Source organism: Lissotriton helveticus, chromosome 5_1, assembly GCF_964261635.1.
Source record: "Lissotriton helveticus chromosome 5_1, aLisHel1.1, whole genome shotgun sequence".
Lineage (NCBI taxonomy): Eukaryota > Metazoa > Chordata > Amphibia > Caudata > Salamandridae > Lissotriton > Lissotriton helveticus.
The window spans coordinates 2,006,673,395-2,006,691,439 of record NC_136065.1 but is presented as its reverse complement, the minus strand read 5'-3'; positions in this window follow the sequence as shown (position 1 = coordinate 2,006,691,439).

Here is an 18,045-nt window from a genome sequence, read left to right as displayed (position 1 = left end):
ATGATTTTGAATACAAAATATCTTTTTAATTGAAGTTCATGCAGAATTGGCGACAGCTTGTCAATAATTACAATTTTGTTCATACAACATTACTACATGTTACACAACCAACGCGTTTCGTCCTGGAATGGACATCATCAGGGCTCCAACTGATTAAGCTGTATAAATTCAGAAATCTGTTCAATATCCCTTCTCGCCTGCATTGACTCCCAGCTTCTGGTCTGGTCTTTCAATTCAATAAACACCTCTAATATGGAAGAGATAACCACCATGTGCACATTGGATCTGTAAGATGCCCAATGTCGCCGGCCTGGATGGAGAATTAGAAAGGAGTGCCCACTGTTGAAAGAGGAGGAGAAAGAGTTTGTCACTACACAGAGATCGGAATAAGGATCAGGGACAGATATATGAGGTGGGCCATCTCACATCGTACTTATATAGTGCGAATAAGATTGCTGACATATTTGACAAGAGAAGTCCAGGCCTGAATTAATTAGCGATCGAATTGATAGAGATAATTGAGGAACAGTGTATTCAGCTTCGGACTACCAGCGTACAGAGTGGTTATCTCTTCCACTGGCCTACTAAAGGCGTAAGTCACAGCCTCAACTGTCTGACAGTGGCGTGCCTAGCCAGTGTGTCATGGGCCTGAGAGCAAGCGCGGAAACGAGGCCCCTGGTCGCTGCCTGACTGTGAATCATAGCAATAAACACGGTTCAGTTGGACCCGCAGGGCTCTGTGCCTCGGTGGCACTGCACCTGCCGCATCAATGGAAGCCACGCCCAGCTTTCTGACGCCTCCATCTGGGCATCTACGTGTAAGTGGCTTCGGTCCCCCTCTCCCTCCGCACAGAACAAGTTGATACAGCTCTGGGAGGGAGGGGCTTCTGGGACACTCCCCTCCTCCCGCCAGAGGCTCTGGGAGCTGAGCTCCCGCTATCCCAACCCCCCACCCCCTACCACGGCAGACATGCCCGGTGGACGACGTACAACCAGAGCATTCATCTCTGAGGGAGCTTTAAATAGCTCCGTGGCACATGCAACTCCATGTGCTGTATTTTTAACTGACGGCGACATGGGGCTGTGACACCTCCCAAGCCGAGTGACTGGGAGACCACAGGGGACGACGCCGTCTCCAGAAATAGCGGCGCACTAACACCACATCTACAAACTGACATACACACTTGCCCTTTCTCAAATGTACTGTGTGCACTGTGGAAAAAGGGAAACAGCCGCACAAAAAGGCTTTTTACTTAAAAAGTATTCCGCACCGAATGTGCTGCTGTCAGACTGCCCCAGAGGGCAAGTCAAGACCAGGAGCTGCTGTGTGAGAGGTAATTTTTTGATTCAAGGTTGCCAGCGCTCTAGTCGTAGGGGGGCGTGGGGGTCCGAGTCTCTGTCATCCTCCTCTGCAGCTACCCCAGCCCCCTCAATGAATCAATCAGGAGTTTGTTAAAGCACGACTACTCACCCGTAAGGGTCTCAAGGCGCTAGGGGTGGGGGGGTGCAGGTTCCATTCCATCAAGGAGGGGGTCTGTCGAAGAGCCAGGTTTTGAGGTTTCTTGCGAAGATGGGGAGCGATGTTGTCTGTCTGAGGTGGAGCGGAAGGGCGTTCCATGCTTTGGCCGCGAGGAAGGAGAAGGAGCGGCCTCCCGATCTGGTCTTTCTAGTGCGGGGACCACAGCGTAGGAAAGCTGGGCTGATTGTAGGGTCCTTTGGGGTGCGTGGAATTTGAGTCGGCTGTTCAGGTATGCTGGTCCGGTGCCGTGGAGGGCCTTGTGTGCGTGGGTGAGCATCTTAAAGGTGATTCTCGCCTCGACGGGGAGCCAGTGGAGTGTGCGCAGGTGCTGGGAGATGTGGCAGTGTTTTGGCAGGTTGAGGACCAGTCTTGCGGCGGCGTTCTGGATGTTCTGTAGCTTGCGGATGAGGTTTTTGTTTATTCCGGCGTAGAGTGCGTTGCCGTAGTCGAGTCTGCTGGTGACCAGGGCGTGAGTGACTGTCTTTCGGTGTTCGAGGGGGATCCATTTGAAGGTCTTACGAAGGAGGCGGAGGGTGTGGAAGCAGGAAGATGAGACAGAGTTGATCTGGCGGTCCATTTTGAGCTCGGAGTCCAGGATGATTCCTAGGTTGCGTGCGTGGTCTGTGGGGGTTGGTGGGTTTCCGAGGGCGGTGGGCCACCAGGTGTCACTCCAGGCGTCGGGGTTTGGGCCCATGATGAGTACTTCTGTTTTGTTGGTGTTTAGTTGTAGGCAGCGGTTTTTCATCAATTTGGCGACGGCTTCCATGCCTTCTCGAAAGTTGCGTCTGGCGGTGTTGGGCTCGTTGGATAGGGAGAGGATGAGCTGGGTGTCGTCTGCATATGACACGATGTTGAGTCCGTAGGTTCTGACGATGGGGGCAAGTGGAGCCATGTAGACGTTGAAGAGCGTCTGGCTGAGGGAGGAGCCCTGGGGGACTCCGCAGGTGATAGGTGTGGGGTCCGAGAGGAAAGGGGGGAGTCTGACCCGCTGCGTCCTGCTGGAGAGGAAGGAGCAGATCCAGTCGAGGGCCTTGTCCTGGATTCCTGCATCGTAGAGTCTGCGTATTAGGGTGCGGTGGGAGACTGTGTCGAACGCCGCTGATAGGTCGAGGAGGATGAGGGCTACTGTTTCTCCTTTGTCCAGTAAGGTGCGGGTGTCGTCTGTTGCGGCGAGGAGGGCGGTTTCCGTACTGTGGTTTTTTCTGAAGCCGGATTGGGAGGAGTCGAGGATGTTGTGTTCTTCAATGAATGTGGCGAGTTGGCTGTTGATGGCTTTCTCGATGACTTTCGCTGGGAACGGGAGCAGGGAGATGGGTCTGTAGTTTTTGAGGTCGGTGGGGTCCGCTGAGGGTTTCTTTAGGAGGGGGTTGACCTCGGCGTGTTTCCAGTCGTCGGGGAATGAGGCGGTCGCCAGGGAGCGGTTGATGGTTTGGCGGAGCATGGGTGCGATGGTGTTGGCAGCTCTGTTGAAGATGTGGTGGGGGCAGGGGTCTGTGGGGGCCCCTGAGTGGATTGACTTCATTGTCTTCAGTGTGTCTTCGGTGGTGAGTGCTGTCCAGTCATCAATCGCTGTTTTCCGGGTGTCGGGGGTGGTTGGTGAGGGTTCAGTGTGTTGGTTGTCTTCGTCGAAGTTGTCGTAGATGCTCTTGATTTTGTGGTGGAAAAAGATGCTGAGTTTGTCGCAGAGGTCTTGTGAGGGAGGGATGTCGGTAGACTCGCTGGTGGGTTGGGCGAACTCCTTGATGATGCTGAAGAGTTCTTTGCTGTTGTGTGCGTGGGTGGAGATTCTGTCTTCAATCGCTTTTTTCCTCGTTTCTCTGATGAGTTGATGGTGGGCGTTGGTGGCGGCTCTGAAGTTGTTGTGGGCTTCTGTGGATTTGGTGTTTCTCCAGGCCTTTTCGAGGCGGCGGCATGTGCGCCTGGACTCTCGAAGTTCGGTGGTAAACCATTTGGCTTTCTTGGCACGGGTATTGTCGTTTTTCTTGAGGGGGGCTATGGTGTTGGTGCTGTCCGAGATCCATCTATGCAGGGTTCGGGCTGCGGTGTTGGGGTCGTCGTTTTCCGCGATGGTTGGGGTGGAGTTGTTGAGTGAGGAGGTGAGCTGGTCATCGGTGATTTTGGTCCAGTTTCTTTGTGGAAGCAGGTGCTGGTGTCTGTGGATGGTGGGTGTTCTGAAGGTGAAGTGGACGCAACGATGGTCGGTCCATGGGAGTTCGGTGGTGTGGCTGAAGGTGATGGAGTTTCCTGTAGTGAAGAGGGGGTCGAGGGTGTGTCCTGCTGAGTGCGTGGGCTCGGTCACGATCTGGCGGAGTCCAATGTTGTGGAGGTTGTCCAGGAGGGATGTGGTGTTGGGGTCCAGTTGATTGTCGAGGTGGAAGTTGAGGTCTCCCAGCAGGGTGTAGTTGGTGGATGCGATGGCCTGCAGGGAGATAATGTCCGTAATGGAGTTGGCGAAGGGTCCGCGGGGTCCAGGGGGTCGGTAGATGAGGGTTCCTCGGAGGGCGGCGGTGGGGTTGGCCAGTATCTTGAAGTGAAGGTGTTCCATCAGTTCTGTGGACTCGTCAGAGAGTGTGCTCAGGCGGAGGCTGGATTTGTGGATGATAGCGATTCCTCCTCCTGGGTGGATGGGGCGGTCCTTCCTGGAGATCTTGTATCCTTGGGGGATGGCGATGGCGAAGTCCGGTCCCGAGGTGGTGTTGGTCCAGGTTTCGGTGAAGAATGCTACGTCTGGGGTTGTGCTGTCGAGGAGGTCCCAGATTTCTGTGGCGTGTTTGTGGAGGGATCGGACGTTGAGGAGGATGCATTGCAGGGTCTTCGGTTCGGTTGTGTTCTTGTGGGCGGGTTGTGCTGGATCCGTGTTCTTGGCGGTGCTGCAGGTGTGCCGGCAGCGGTGACAGCTGAAGGGTCCATGGGTGTCGGCTGGTGATGCTAGCTTGCCGTTGTTGTTGCAGCCTGGGTTGAGTGCGTGGAGTGCTGCTGGGTCGTAGCGTTGGCGGGGCGGAGGTCCAGGGTTCCTGGTGCTGGTCGCGGACGGGTCACAGACGAGCGCAGACGTGCTTGCCTTTGACGCACCTTCGGTGCACCAGCGGCGCGCCCGCAGCCCGCGGCCCGGCCGCGCAGTGGCCGCCATTAAGTAGGGGTCGGGGAGGGCTGGACAGCTGGGAGGCGGGAGCGGGGAGGGGAGCTGGATTGGGCCGGTCGTGCTGGGGGGGGGGGGGGGGGGGGAGGGGCCGCGGGGGCAGCAGCGGCGGGGAAAGGTAAAGGGAGGAAAGAAGGGATAAAGAAAAAAGGGAGAATAAGCAGAAATAAGGCACAAAAGAGCAGAGATGCAGAAAAGAGCAGAAAGGAGAAAGATAGAAAGGGTAAAAAAACGAGTGAAAACGGGTGAAGGAGCAGAGGGAGAGAAAGGGAAAATGGGCAAAAATAAGGCACAAAAGAGGAGAGGTGCAGAAAGGTGAAAGATAGAAAGGGTAAAAAAACGAGTGAAAACGAGTGAAGGAGCAGAGGGCGAGAAAGGGAAATGGGCAGAAATAAGGCACAAAAGAGCAGAGGTGCAGAAAGGTGAAAGATAGAAAGGGGAGAAAAAGGAGTGAAGGAGCAGAAAGAAAGAAAGGAGACAGAGGTCCACTGGACCACCAGGGATGAGGCGCAGGGAAACCTGCGGGTGGAGGAGGGCCTCGATCACCAACACTCAAGAGTGCAGGGGCAGGGGCACCTCACTTAATGGTGGAGCTGCGAGGGTGGGAGAGCAATTTCACTGACAATGAGTCAGTGGTCTTGCTCGCCTGTCCCCGCAGTGGCCGCCATTAAGTAGGGGTCGGGGAGGGCTGGACAGCTGGGAGGCGGGAGCGGGGAGGGGAGCTGGATTGGGCCGGTCGTGCTGGGGGGGGGGGAGGGGCCGCGGGGGCAGCAGCGGCGGGGAAAGGTAAAGGGAGGAAAGAAGGGATAAAGAAAAAAGGGAGAATAAGCAGAAATAAGGCACAAAAGAGCAGAGATGCAGAAAAGAGCAGAAAGGAGAAAGATAGAAAGGGTAAAAAAACGAGTGAAAACGGGTGAAGGAGCAGAGGGAGAGAAAGGGAAAATGGGCAAAAATAAGGCACAAAAGAGCAGAGGTGCAGAAAGGTGAAAGACAGAAAGGGAAAAAAAACGAGTGAAGGAGCAGAGGGAGAGAAAGGGAAATGGGCAGAAATAAGGCGCAAAAGAGCAGAGGTGCAGAAAGGTGAAAGATAGAAAGGGGAGAAAAAGGAGTGAAGGAGCAGAAAGAAAGGAAGGAGACAGAGGTCCACTGGATCACCAGGGATGAGGCGCAGGGAAACCTGCGGGTGGAGGAGGGCCTCGATCACCAACACTCAAGAGTGCAGGGGCAGGGGCACCTCACTTAATGGTGGAGCTGCGAGGGTGGGAGAGCAATTTCACTGACAATGAGTCAGTGGTCTTGCTCGCCTGTCCCCGCAGTGGCCGCCATTAAGTAGGGGTCGGGGAGGGCTGGACAGCTGGGAGGCGGGAGCGGGGAGGGGAGCTGGATTGGGCCGGTCGTGCTGGGGGGGGGGGGAGGGGGCGCGGGGGCAGCAGCAGCGGGGAAAGGTAAAGGGAGGAAAGAAGGGATAAAGAAAAAAGGGAGAATAAGCAGAAATAAGGCACAAAAGAGCAGAGATGCAGAAAAGTGCAGAAAGGAGAAAGATAGAAAGGGTAAAAAAACGAGTGAAAACGGGTGAAGGAGCAGAGGGAGAGAAAGGGAAAATGGGCAAAAATAAGGCACAAAAGAGCAGAGGTGCAGAAAGGTGAAAGATAGAAAGGGAAAAAAAACGAGTGAAAACGAGTGAAGGAGCAGAGGGAGAGAAAGGGAAATGGGCAGAAATAAGGCGCAAAAGAGCAGAGGTGCAGAAAGGTGAAAGATAGAAAGGGGAGAGAAAGGGGAGAAAAAGGAGTGAAGGAGCAGAAAGAAAGAAAGGAGACAGAGGTCCACTGGACCACCAGGGATGAGGCGCAGGGAAACCTGCGGGTGGAGGAGGGCCTCGATCACCAACACTCAAGAGTGCAGGGGCAGGGGCACCTCACTTAATGGTGGAGCTGCGAGGGTGGGAGAGCAATTTCACTGACAATGAGTCAATGGTCTTGCTCGCCTGTCCGCGCAGTGGCCGCCATTAAGTAGGGGTCGGGGAGGGCTGGACAGCTGGGAGGCGGGAGCGGGGAGGGAAGCTGGATTGGGCCGGTCGTGCTGGGGGGGGGGAGGGGCCGCGGGGGCAGCAGCGGCAGGGAAAGGTAAAGGGAGGAAAGAAGGGATAAAGAAAAAAGGGAGAATAAGCAGAAATAAGGCACAAAAGAGCAGAGATGCAGAAAAGAGCAGAAAGGAGAAAGATAGAAAGGGTAAAAAACCGAGTGAAAACGGGTGAAGGAGCAGAGGGAGAGAAAGGGAAAATGGGCAAAAATAAGGCGCAAATGAGCAGAGGTGCAGAAAGGTGAAAGATAGAAAGGGAAAAAAAACGAGTGAAAACGAGTGAAGGAGCAGAGGGAGAGAAAGGGAAATGGGCAGAAATAAGGCGCAAAAGAGCAGAGGTGCAGAAAGGTGAAAGATAGAAAGGGGAGAAAAAGGAGTGAAGGAGCAGAAAGAAAGAAAGGAGACAGAGGTCCACTGGACCACCAGGGATGAGGCGTAGGGAAACCTGCGGGTGGAGGAGGGCCTCGATCACCAACACTCAAGAGTGCAGGGGCAGGGGCACCTCACTTAATGGTGGAGCTGCGAGGGTGGGAGAGCAATTTCACTGACAATGAGTCAGTGGTCTTGCTCGCCTGTCCCCGCAGTGGCCGCCATTAAGTAGGGGTCGGGGAGGGCTGGACAGCTGGGAGGCGGGAGCGGGGAGGGGAGCTGGATTGGGCCGGTCGTGCTGGGGGGGGGGGAGGGGCCGCGGGGGCAGCAGCGGCGGGGAAAGGTAAAGGGAGAAAAGAAGGGATAAAGAAAAAAGGGAGAATAAGCAGAAATAAGGCACAAAAGAGCAGAGATGCAGAAAAGAGCAGAAAGGAGAAAGATAGAAAGGGTAAAAAAACGAGTGAAAACGGGTGAAGGAGCAGAGGGAGAGAAAGGGAAAATGGGCAAAAATAAGGCACAAAAGAGCAGAGGTGCAGAAAGGTGAAAGATAGAAAGGGAAAAAAACGAGTGAAAACGAGTGAAGGAGCAGAGGGAGAGAAAGGGAAATGGGCAGAAATAAGGCGCAAAAGAGCAGAGGTGCAGAAAGGTGAAAGATAGAAAGGGGAGAAAAAGGAGTGAAGGAGCAGAAAGAAAGGAAGGAGACAGAGGTCCACTGGACCACCAGGGATGAGGCGCAGGGAAACCTGCGGGTGGAGGAGGGCCTCGATCACCAACACTCAAGAGTGCAGGGGCAGGGGCACCTCACTTAATGGTGAAGCTGCGAGGGTGGGAGAGCAATTTCACTGACAATGAGTCAGTGGTCTTGCTCGCCTGTCCCCGCAGTGGCCGCCATTAAGTAGGGGTCGGGGAGGGCTGGACAGCTGGGAGGCGGGAGCGGGGAGGGGAGCTGGATTGGGCCGGTCGTGCTGGGGGGGGAGGGGCCGCGGGGGCAGCAGCGGCGGGGAAAGGTAAAGGGAGGAAAGAAGGGATAAAGAAAAAAGGGAGAATAAGCAGAAATAAAGCACAAAAGAGCAGAGATGCAGAAAAGTGCAGAAAGGAGAAAGATAGAAAGGGTAAAAAAACGAGTGAAAACGGGTGAAGGAGCAGAGGGAGAGAAAGGGAAAATGGGCAAAAATAAGGCACAAAAGAGCAGAGGTGCAGAAAGGTGAAAGATAGAAAGGGAAAAAAACCGAGTGAAAACGAGTGAAGGAGCAGAGGGAGAGAAAGGGAAATGGGCAGAAATAAGGCGCAAAAGAGCAGAGGTGCAGAAAGGTGAAAGATAGAAAGGGGAGAAAAAGAAGTGAAGGAGCAGAAAGAAAGAAAGGAGACAGAGGTCCACTGGACCACCAGGTATGAGGCGCAGGGAAACCTGCGGGTGGAGGAGGGCCTCGATCACCAACACTCAAGAGTGCAGGGGCAGGGGCACCTCACTTAATGGTGGAGCTGCGAGGGTGGGAGAGCAATTTCACTGACAATGAGTCAGTGGTCTTGCTCGCCTGTCCCCGCAGTGGCCGCCATTAAGTAGGGGTCGGGGAGGGCTGGACAGCTGGGAGGCGGGAGCGGGGAGGGGAGCTGGATTGGGCCGGTCGTGCTGGGGGGGGGGGGGAGGGGCCGCGGGGGCAGCAGCGGCAGGGAAAGGTGAAGGGAGGAAAGAAGGGATAAACAAAAAAGGGAGAATAAGCAGAAATAAGGCACAAAAGAGCAGAGATGCAGAAAAGAGCAGAAAGGAGAAAGATAGAAAGGGTAAAAAAACGAGTGAAAACGGGTGAAGGAGCAGAGGGAGAGAAAGGGAAAATGGGCAAAAATAAGGCACAAATGAGCAGAGGTGCAGAAAGGTGAAAGATAGAAAGGGAAAAAAAACGAGTGAAAACGAGTGAAGGAGCAGAGGGAGAGAAAGGGAAATGGGCAGAAATAAGGCGCAAAAGAGCAGAGGTGCAGAAAGGTGAAAGATAGAAAGGGGAGAAAAAGGAGTGAAGGAGCAGAAAGAAAGAAAGGAGACAGAGGTCCACTGGACCACCAGGGATGAGGCGTAGGGAAACCTGCGGGTGGAGGAGGGCCTCGATCACCAACACTCAAGAGTGCAGGGGCAGGGGCACCTCACTTAATGGTGGAGCTGCGAGGGTGGGAGAGCAATTTCACTGACAATGAGCCCCCTCCATATGATAACTTTACATGACCACGCCGATAAAAGCACTGGATACATCTTGCACCCACTGGAAAGTTACTCGGGGAGGAGCGACGCTGCAGTAAGTTTACTGACACACAGCAGCTACCGGGCAGATGGTGAACAAATACATTGGCACCGGAGGTGCGGGATAAACCTTTGCGCAGCCAAGCATGTGCCACATTTTTGGATACTCACGTCTCTGATGCGGGAGACAAACCAACAAGGCCTCATGTTTCCATTTTGGTGGCTCCGAGGTTTTCTTTAGTCTGGGAGGCAAGCGCTGCCATTTTCGCATTCGGGGGTGTGTTTTTTGTTGAGTGACGGATGACGTCACGGTGAGAAAGAACGCAAAAAACACGCCCGAATCCGAAAAATACGGGGCTTAAAGGGAGTGACGCCCCTCTCCTCCAATGGCTGGCCAGCATTTACGAGGCCAGCCAATGGAGAAGAGGGGCGGGTTCAAGCCTCCTAACTAAAAAACATTAAATCTTCGGACCGAACTGCGCAAGCGCAGCCTACGGTCCTCGACCTAAAAAAGGGAGAACGAGTAATACATTTTTTGGAATGTTAAACCAGAAGACAGATACCAGACATTGGTGGCCTACGGCATTTCTTAGTCTTCAAAAGAGCTCTCAACATTGCAATCTTCAAATGGGAGATACTGATCCCATCATAATTACAAGATCCGTGCAAACGGTGCAGATCCTGGGGATGGACTGCATGGCGGTATTGAAGACTGAATGTTTTTCTATACGCAAATGACCTCCTACTTTAATTAGACTGCCCACACTTATCGGTTCCTTTAATTTTTTAGATCATTACCATATATGGAGACGCTTCAGTATTAAGGGCGAACTGGCAAAAATTGTTTCTGGTACTGCTTGGGTGTCAAGGAGATAGTTCGGGGGCATTTTAGGTATCTCAGTACCACCAGATGACCATTGGGGACTGAACATTGAGCCATGACTACGTAAATTGAAGCAACAACCGTTTTGGTTATGGGTAGAGTATCCCTCTATAAAATGATCTCTTTCACAGCTAAATTATACCTTGGAAAATGTTGCATTTCCTATGCATTCCTCCTTTAGTAATCTGCGATTTATTTTCACTTCTTATATGGGAGACCTCCACGAGTTGCGTTAGCCAAATGTATCCAGACGCCGTGGGATGGGGCTAAGGTGTACTGAATATTGAATAATACTAATAGGCTGTGGAATGACTGGCTCTTGGGGGATTGGGATGAAACAACTATTGCTGCTAAAAGCTCACTAAAATGTTCTCTTACCACTTAAGATAATCTAATACTCCCCTATTGATGACTTCCATCTGTTACCCACCATTATCATGCAGGTTAGGTCTTACGATGGATCTTTTTGTTGCGCTGATAGGGACTAGAATACTCGGAAGATGCAGCCAATTATCCTATGAGGACTTGGAGTAGATAATTGCTGACCTGACCATAACCTTCTCAATTCAATATTTAAAATTTTCTTTAGCCACTCATATAGATTCCTTGGGATAACAAATATGACAAAAAGAATGAGACAGAATCGATAAAGGTAATTCAGGAGGAACATTTATCTATAGACTCAGATTACATAGACTGCTCAGAAACATATTTGAGATTGGATTTAATGATAGATTTGTTAATGCAAATAACCACACGTTTGCCTCAGATCAAATATTTAACAACAACGATTCAGCTTACAAGGAGCATGAGAAAGATACAGATTCAGTTTATTAATCATACAAACCAAGCAAGGCAGTTTGCTTCTGGTCTGTCCTCACATAACTCAGTCTAAGTTCAAACTTTAGCACTGTATGCCATAGTAGGAGTCAGATAAACCCTCACGCCGAAAGGTTATTTCCCACATACCCTTGCCAGCTGGCAGAGCACACGATTAGAGGTATGCAGATTGAATTTATAATCCCAGTTCATCAGAGTGTCTCATCAAAAGTAAAGAGAAAATGATATATAAATGATAATAGGGAAACGAGAGTCAAACTGACAGCATGCTGGGCCGGAAGATAATAAAATGGCAGCCCTCCCCCATCTCCTCCTTCATGGGGGAATTATACTCCAAATGTTTCAGGTTTACACGCCTTAGAGTATCAGTTCAAACAGTCCATGGGTTTCATTGGTCCCTCACGGTGGGCTGTTGAGGGGTGATCAGTAAATCATAAAATTCTGGATGAGTTAAGTAATCCTTTTTTGTAAATCTCATTAATATTCATTTACTCCATTAAATTAGCATTTCGTCACTCTCACAGAAGTAGGAGGTGCTTCTATTTGTCCATAGTCAGTTCGTTCCCAGGCGCTGTTCCCTAAGTTTATAACATTATTTGCTACAGTTCTATCGACTATGCTTCTAGTGAGAAGTAATTCATTGTTAACCAGAAAAGAAGAGCAACTTTGGAAAAAGTTCTCATAGGGCTTAGGTGACTGCATCACATGATTTTACATTAGCGTAGAGGAAAAAGGGGTTTCAGAGGCCTACATGAAAAATAGCTGAATTACTATTGCGCTAATATTAATTAAGAATCATACATTTGCATTATTATTAAATATTCTTCATTAATTCAATTATGACTTGTTAGAAATGGGATCTCTGGCTGGCCAAGGGCAGGGCAAGGTAGTTACACGCCAAGATAACCCCTGCTCACCCCCTTGGTAACGTGACACGAGCAGTAAGGCTAAACTCGGAGGCAATGTGAGTTAAGCGTTTGCGCGCGCACCCAGCAACAACACCCAAGGCCCACCACAAAGGAAACTCCACACAAGGTTATGTATAACAATAGCCTTTGTATTACACCAAACACATTAGATAAAAACACACACTTTACAATGTGCCAACAGGCACGGGCAGAATTTACAGGGGATATGTACAAGACAGGGCCACCTGGACCACTGTCAGGAATATGCACTTGTAGATTTAGGATACTTGTAGAAATTAGCACTTAGAACATAGAATATAAAATTACTGTAGCACAAAATAGGAAATAGAGCACACAACCAGTAATCACTGGTAACAGGTAAGTACCACCTACGCAACCCTAACCACCTTAGGAGAATGTCACGCAGGGAACCAGAACCTTACTAGCAACACCTGTACTAGAAAGAACAACCACCTAAGTATCACAATACATTTAGGGGTATAAGCATAGGAACATTACACATGATGCATAAACATACATTCAGCGGTGTAGGAGAAAGAGCACATGACGCATTAAAACACATTCAGAGGTGCAGGGAAGAACAATTGTGCAGAAATCACATTAGGCCACAACCAGGGACTGTCCCAAATGTCAGGGGCCTAAACGGAGCAGCTGCCCACTAAGTGCTGGGCAGCTGTGGAGACAATGGGGCCAACGCCGGAGCCTCGTGGCCCTAAACAATTACAATGTCCCCCTGAGCCTCTTGGGCTCCAAACAAATGTGGCCCCAATGTTGGAGTCCCCCCTCTGGGGACTCGAAATCAATAAATGTCCCCAAGAGCCTTGTGGGCTCTAGAATAAACTGTGGGGCAAGGGGGAGCGGCCCGCTGCCTTCTGGGGCCGCTCTACCACCCTAGGACAATGCCCCCTATGACGTGGGAGTCCCTCTCGGGGGACTCGAAAACAAATGCGGCCTTCGAGAGCCACTGGGGCCCTAGAACAATTATGCCCCCACGAGCATCTCTGGGGCTCTTCAAGAATCGTCCCCAGTGTGGGGGGAGCGGCCCGCTGTCTGCTGGGGCCGCTCTACCACCCGAAATGCCCCAAAACTGGTGGAGCCTCTCGGGCTCAAACAATGATGCACTTAGGAGCCTCTCAGGGCTCGTAAAACAAATATGGCCCTCGTTGGAGTCCCTCGTGGACTCGACATATAAAAATGAGCCAAGAGCCTCCAGTGGGCTCTAAATAACAAAATGCCCCCGAGCCTCCCAGGCTCCAAATATCCAAATGCCCCCGAGCCTCACAGGCTCTATTTCCGCACCGGCAAAGGGCCGTAGGTGGGGGGGCGGGCACCGGCAATGTGCCCCGACGCCCCCCTCTTCACAACTAAGCACAGGCCCAACTAACCGGCTGCTCAGGGGGACGCCTCCTCCGCTGGTCCGGGGCTCTCCCTGCTTCTCTCCGGAGCCCCGCCTGCTCCTCCCGGCGGCGGCTCCTCTTCTCAGGCGGCGGCGGCTTCACGAGAGCTCCCGCTCCTCGGGGCTCTCTCTCCACACTCCTCCCTCTCTCTCTGGGGCTCTCCCTCGCTCTTGGGAGCCCCGGGGGGGAAAAAGACGCCGGCTTCCCTTCTCTGGCGCAGGAGCGCGGGGTAGGCTCCTGCTGCTTCCTGCTGTATCGCTTTCGGGTCAGGCCCCGCCCACGTCACAGCGGCGGTGGCCTGACTTCCTGGGTAAGCCGGGCGGTGGCGGTGAATTGGAGGGGTAGGCTTCCTCGGTAATTTAATATAAAGCGGGGTGGGCACTCGCTCGCTTAAATTCAAAAATGGGCAAATCACGCTCTCCCAGGCGCTGAATAGAAAATACAGCGCTCCCAGGCGCGGGGGCAAAATAAAGCGCTTGCTTGGGGCAAAATAAAGCGCTCTCAGCGCTAGGGGCCAGTTCAGCGCTCTCAGGCGCTGGAAGCTCCTGAAGGGTAAAAGTAAAGCGCTTCTCAGGCGCTAGTGCACCCCAAAGTCCAGCACCAAGTCCTTCAGGGGGTGGGGGGCGGCAAGGCTGGGCCCAGAGCCAGCTCCAGCAGCAAGTCCTTCAGGGGGTGGGGAGGGCAAGGCTGGGCCCAGAGCCAGCTCACAGGGTCCTCCTAGGCAGGGAGGCAATCCCCAGCAGCAGCCCCCCTCAGCAACAGGATCCAAGAAGAGAACATTTTGTAAGGGGACACAGCCCCTTCTTATACTAGAAAAAACAGTCACATCTGGTTTTGGAGCACTCTTGATGTGCTCAGCCACCCTTCCTATTCACTAGTTAGGCTAGGTCATCAGTCGCACAACAGGGGGCGGAGCCAGCATTGTGTGGGGAAAGCTAAGCCCTATTCAGGTCCCAGGTGCACCCCTCCCTCACATCAGCATGCTAATCTCTCCACTCACCACCGAGGCAGACCCATCCAGACTCCTGGAGCCAGGCTCACCAGCCAGCTCCAGCCGATCACACGCCAGCACCCTCACTGCACACGCACACCCATGTCTAGAAGTGGCACTTCCACACTAGACACATTCATGCCGCACACATCATCGCGCAGCATTCAATCACACAAGTCCGCACATACCAAACTCGCACCTGCACTCCCCACGCATCAGGAACTACCAGGGACACATACATTCCCCATGCATTCCTATGGGACGGCAGGCCTATCTCACCACAAGCACACACTTTACCCTGGGACACAGGGAAAAAGTGCGCAGAAACCAAAAATCACTATCACCTGGTCACCATTCAAAAGCAAAAAGTTCAGGGGTGAACCTGCCAGAAGGGCCAAGTCCAACATGACTATTTTCATGAATTTACACACCAATATTTAGCACCTTATCATGCAAGCATAATATTAACGAGACACTTTTCAGTGCATGTATTATTTTCATATTATTTCAAAAGGCTTAATCATTCTATGTCTGTTTCCTTAGCAGAGATATTTCCTACAATTTCTTTAGTACAACTATGCATATTTTGCGTTCTTTTTAATGTGCATTTGATTATTATTCACAAAACTTCTCTATATTATTTTTTATTTCCTTCACACCATGTAAATACATCTACATGAAATTCTCATTTTCTCCTTGTTTACATTTTTGTTTCATCATTTTCATCAACTCTGCATGCTTTTACGATGCAGTATGTGATCTCATGTTCTCGACAAATAGGTTATTATGTCATCTAGTAAAAAGTGTCGTAAAGGATTTTTCCAGGTAGGAATTGGTAAAGATAGATGCCAGTGAACATCCACGATCTATCATGACTATCTGTCTTGAACTGAGGAAGCTGGAGGGAAATGGTTTGCCGATGTCACTTTATTGTACTAAGAGACCCGTTCATGTATTTTACCGGTCACTAAGATAGCTCTTGACTGTTGACTCATGTCCCTAAAACTAATGTAGCGGATGAAAAAGTGGACTCTGTCATCCCCACCTGTGGGTGGGTTTGTGAGTGGATGCCCTCCATTTTAGGGCTCACAAGATTTGAGCCCTGGGACAGGACTGGCAGCTCAACTTTAGGGGATGTGTAGACTGCATCCAATATTAAATTGTTTGCTCAACTGGGAATGGAATACGACTTTTATAGAACATGATTTTTCACCTATCTTCAGGTATGTTATGCACTAGAGATATATTGGGACACCCTCAGCCCCATCCTGGCTCATACACCCCTTGAGGCTAATTAGACCCTTAAGGTGATAGAAGACAAGGGAATCTCGAGAAACCTTAGTCCTCAATTCTCTAGGCCCTCTTCGATGACTGAAGGGACGATGGAGAACAGACCTTGCTACATTAGAGGATGATGACTGGCTTAAAGCTAAGATGCCGGCAAGCACACTGGCAATTATACCCCTGAGAAGCATGAGGACATCTGCAACAGCAGACTGTATCCAGTGTGGGTGAGGGATGAGAACCTTACTGCACAGTATGGGAGTGCTCCCACATCTGTCCCTTTTGGTCCATGGTATACCCCAGGCATGGGTCAAATGGAGACAACTTGCTGACCAACATTCGATTTTTGGTGGCCACAAGGGTATAGCCAGGCACTGGGGCATAGCTGAGCTGCCCACAATTGCAGAATGGCTCCCAGGCATGGATGTCTGCACCCTGGCGGGTGCCACAGTATATAAATCCCGAGATTGCTTGGGGAAACACAAAAGGGTATGAGGTAAATGGCTGGAGCACTTCCATGATCTGTTCTCACAGGCTGCCTGAGATTACTTTCCGAGACGTGATTGATATTATTCTGATTACTGGCTCTACCACTGTTAACAGAGGATGCTGCAACATACATGATATATAGTATGGAGGTTAATGGGTAAACATGCTGTATAGAGTTATATTTTTCTTTGTTATGAAAAAACAATAAAAAGAATTTTAAAAAACCTCTGCAGATTCTGTGCATTTGACCTCAACACGTTGACTGAGGCAACCGAAATGTCCATGTGAAAATCCTGGGAGGAATGAGTAAGTACCAGTTGAATAAGGTGCCGTGTTCTTGACTCCCCCAGTAATTAAACATTTGTGTGGGGACCCTCATTGTCCCACTTTTAATCATTGCAGCGTCACGGGGTTCTGTTTGTTATAGTTTTTGCCACTGTAACAAACAGAACCCCGTGACGCTGAGATCGGAGGAGCAGGGAGGCCGACTATTTTAATCAAGATATCGTGAGGATCATCTCACAAACAGAACTAGCCGACGAGGCATATCAAGCAAGCGGCTACAGCGATTTACCAAGTCCTTATATTTGCAAAAGGAGACCAAGAAAAAGTTAACCGGTGGCACCTCCGACGCAGTGCACAATTAAAATATTTGAAAACAAGATATTATCAATTACCAATATACCCAGTTCGAATAAGTGGGGTATTTGGCTATCTTTATGGTGTACCCACATTAGGACACCGTGTTTGACTCACTACCTCAGAAGGAAAACCTGAGAGAGAGATACATATACATTTTATTTGAGAACTGTCCTGAAGAAGGTTTTTAACCGAAACGCCGCGTCGACTGTTGTTCTCATGAACAATTTTTTATCTTTTGTCTTATATTGTATTTTCCTTATACTTATGTTTTATTTATTGTTTAGTAATTGTATGTCAATAACTTTTTAAATACTTATGAAGTGTAATAAATTCATGTTTCAATTTGATACATTAGTTTTGTCAGAAATTTCTGACCAAACGTTTTTTAGGCTGTCACTTGTCCATACAGTTATAACTTTTTAGTAAGTGATGAAATTGCATATTGTTACTCATTTGAGGTCTCTTACATATGTGTAGGTGGTGGTTTTGCCATAAAAGATTGCAACGGGTATTAATTCCCCTAAGATAATTTCCTTGACAGGATTAGACTATTTGGGACATTTTCTAGTTTTCTTACTTGATTCCCCTGGTCCCAGACCTCTAATATAGGGGGCCTCCTATATTTTCTTTGTTTAGAAAATGTGTGACCATCCAAGAACAGCCAAAGTTGAGTAAGAATTGTAGGCCAGAAGGAGTATATAAAAATCCTGCCAATTGGATTTCAGTTTATAAAGAAGTTGGGTGTCTTCTCACATAAATATAAAACTGTGTGTCTAGCCTTTAAAGTGAATGACTAAGGGGGACCATTTCAGAAGTGAGCAATAGAGGAGACTGGATTGAACCTTGAGACACAACTGTTTTAGCTGAAGATGCAGGTACGCAATGAAAGTCTTACTATATATTTTGTTGACAATCTAAGCAGAAATACCGAATCCATTTGATTGCCTTATTACCAAGACCCAGATTGCAAACTCTAGTTAAAAGAAGGTGGTGATAAAAAAGTGTTGATAGCTTCAGAGAGGTCCAGCAGGATCAATGCAAAGACATCTTCACTGTCGAACATCTGCCAGATATTAACCACTGCTGATGTGACCATCAGTTCTGTGCTGCAGAAGGCATAAACCATTCAAAAATGCACTTAGAGCTTTGGAGGATTCAATGAACACTTACAGTTGTCCAAATACCAATTTCCCCTGATCTTACCCAAACACAGGACAAGAGACATTGGTCGATACTTCAAGATGTCATCAATTGC